The sequence below is a fragment of the Hemibagrus wyckioides genome, linkage group LG18, assembly GCF_019097595.1.
Source record: "Hemibagrus wyckioides isolate EC202008001 linkage group LG18, SWU_Hwy_1.0, whole genome shotgun sequence".
In the NCBI taxonomy this organism is placed as follows: Eukaryota; Metazoa; Chordata; class Actinopteri; order Siluriformes; family Bagridae; genus Hemibagrus; species Hemibagrus wyckioides.
In genome coordinates this window covers 16,610,001-16,614,228 of record NC_080727.1, presented here as the reverse complement: position 1 = coordinate 16,614,228, position 4,228 = coordinate 16,610,001, and positions in this window count along the sequence as shown.

Here is a 4,228-nt window from a genome sequence, read left to right as displayed (position 1 = left end):
TTGGCAGACTGCAGGTGGATAGAGAAGACAGAGAAGTGATCTTCAAGCGTGTTGCAGGTTGAACACTGTGAACACTCCTCCCTCTACGACACCGTATCTTCTCTCACATCTTCACTCGGAGGATTAGGGTCTCTGCTCAGACGGAATTCATCAGGACCTGATGGAGAACCCTGAAGTTCTGACTGGTTCTTTGTCTGCAGCCTTCAGAGAGGAAACTGAGCTACACAGTACAAAGCACAGAACTCAAAAGTAACACACACATACACTGTACACACACACTGTACACACAGAAACACATATACTGTGTACACACACACACTGTACACACAGAAACACATATACTGTGTACACACACACTGTACACACAGAAACACATATACTGTGTACACACACACACTGTACACACAGAAACACATATACTGTGTACACACACACACTGTACACACAGAAACACATATACTGTGTACACACACACACTGTACACACAGAAACACATATACTGTTTACACACACACACTGTACACACAGAAACACATATACTGTGTACACACACACACTGTGTACACACACACACTGTACACACAGAAACACATATACTGTGTACAAACACACTGTACACACAGAAACACATATACTGTGTACACACACACACTGTACACACAGAAACACATATACTGTGTACACACACACACTGTACACACAGAAACACATATACTGTGTACACACACACACTGTACACACAGAAACACATATACTGTGTACACACACACACTGTACACACAGAAACACATATACTGTTTACACACACACTGTACACACAGAAACACATATACTGTGTACACACACACACTGTGTACACACACACACTGTACACACAGAAACACATATACTGTGTACACACACACACTGTACACACAGAAACACATATACTGTGTACACACACACACTGTGTACACACACACACTGTACACACAGAAACACATATACTGTGTACACACACACACTGTACACACAGAAACACATATACTGTGTACACACACACACTGTACACACAGAAACACATATACTGTGTACACACACACACTGTGTACACACACACACTGTACACACAGAAACACATATACTGTGTACACACACACACTGTACACACATAAACATATATACTGTGTACACACACACACTGTACACACACACACTGTACACACAGAAACACATATACTGTGTACACACACACACTGTACACACAGAAACACATATACTGTGTACACACACACACTGTGTACACACACACACTGTACACACAGAAACACATATACTGTGTACACACACACACTGTGTACACACACACACTGTACACACAGAAACACATATACTGTGTACACACACTGTACACACAGAAACACATATACTGTGTACACACACACACTGTGTACACACACACACTGTACACACAGAAACACATATACTGTGTACACACACACACTGTACACACATAAACATATATACTGTGTACACACACACACTGTACACACAGAAACACATATACTGTGTACACACACACACTGTACACACAGAAACACATATACTGTGTACACACACACACTGTACACACAGAAACACATATACTGTGTACACACACACACTGTACACACACACTGTACACACATAAACATATATACTGTGTACACACACACACTGTACACACAGAAACACATATACTGTTTACACACACACACTGTACACACAGAAACACATATACTGTGTACACACACACTGTACACACAGAAACACATATACTGTGTACACACACACTGTACACACAGAAACACATATACTGTGTACACACACACACTGTACACACAGAAACACATATACTGTTTACACACACACTGTACACACAGAAACACATATACTGTGTACACACACACACTGTACACACAGAAACACATATACTGTGTACACACACACTGTACACACAGAAACACATATACTGTGTACACACACACACTGTACACACAGAAACACATATACTGTGTACACACACACTGTACACACAGAAACACATATACTGTGTACACACACACACTGTACACACAGAAACACATATACTGTGTACACACACACACTGTACACACAGAAACACATATACTGTGTACACACACACACTGTACACACAGAAACACATATACTGTGTACACACACACACTGTACACACAGAAACACATATACTGTTTACACACACACTGTACACACAGAAACACATATACTGTTTACACACACACTGTACACACAAACACATATACTGTTTACACACACACTGTACACACAGAAACACATACTGTGTACACACACACACTGTACACACAGAAACACATATACTGTGTACACACACACACTGTACACACAGAAACACATATACTGTGTACACACACACACTGTACACACAGAAACACATATACTGTTTACACACACACACTGTACACACAGAAACACATATACTGTGTACACACACACTGTACACACAGAAACACATATACTGTGTACACACACACTGTACACACAGAAACACATATACTGTACACACACACACTGTACACACAGAAACACATATACTGTTTACACACACACTGTACACACAGAAACACATATACTGTGTACACACACACACTGTACACACAGAAACACATATACTGTTTACACACACACTGTACACACAGAAACACATATACTGTTTACACACACACTGTACACACAGAAACACATATACTGTTTACACACACACTGTACACACAGAAACACATATACTGTGTACACACACACACTGTACACACAGAAACACATATACTGTGTACACACATACACTGTACACACAGAAACACATATACTGTGTACACACACACACTGTACACACAGAAACACATATACTGTGTACACACACACTGTACACACAGAAACACATATACTGTTTACACACACACACTGTACACACAGAAACACATATACTGTGTACACACACACACTGTACACACAGAAACACATATACTGTGTACACACACACACTGTACACACACACTGTACACACAGAAACACATATACTGTTTACACACACACTGTACACACAGAAACACATATACTGTTTACACACACACTGTACACACAAACACATATACTGTTTACACACACACTGTACACACAGAAACACATATACTGTTTACACACACACTGTACACACAAACACATATACTGTTTACACACACACTGTACACACAGAAACACATATACTGTGTACACAAACACACTGTACACACAGAAACACATATACTGTTTACACACACACTGTACACACAGAAACACATATACTGTTTACACACACACTGTACACACAAACACATATACTGTTTACACACACACTGTACACACAGAAACACATATACTGTGTACACACACACTGTACACACAAACACATATACTGTGTACACACACACTGTACACACAGAAACACATATACTGTGTACACACACACACTGTACACACAGAAACACATATACTGTGTACACACACACTGTACACACAGAAACACATATACTGTGTACACACACACACTGTACACACAGAAACACATATACTGTGTACACACACACACTGTACACACAGAAACACATATACTGTGTACACACACACACTGTACACACACACTGTACACACAGAAACACATATACTGTGTACACACACACTGTACACACAGAAACACATATACTGTTTACACACACACTGTACACACAGAAACACATATACTGTTTACACACACACACTGTACACACAGAAACACATATACTGTGTACACACACACACTGTACACACAGAAAGACATATACTGTGTACACACACACACTGTACACACAGAAACACATATACTGTTTACACACACACTGTACACACAGAAACACATATACTGTGTACACACACACTGTACACACAGAAACACATATACTGTTTACACACACACTGTACACACAGAAACACATATACTGTGTACACACACACTGTACACACAGAAACACATATACTGTTTACACACACACTGTACACACAGAAAGACATATACTGTGTACACACACACACTGTACACACAGAAACACATATACTGTTTACACACACACTGTACACACAGAAACACATATACTGTGTACACACACACTGTACACACAGAAACACATATACTGTTTAC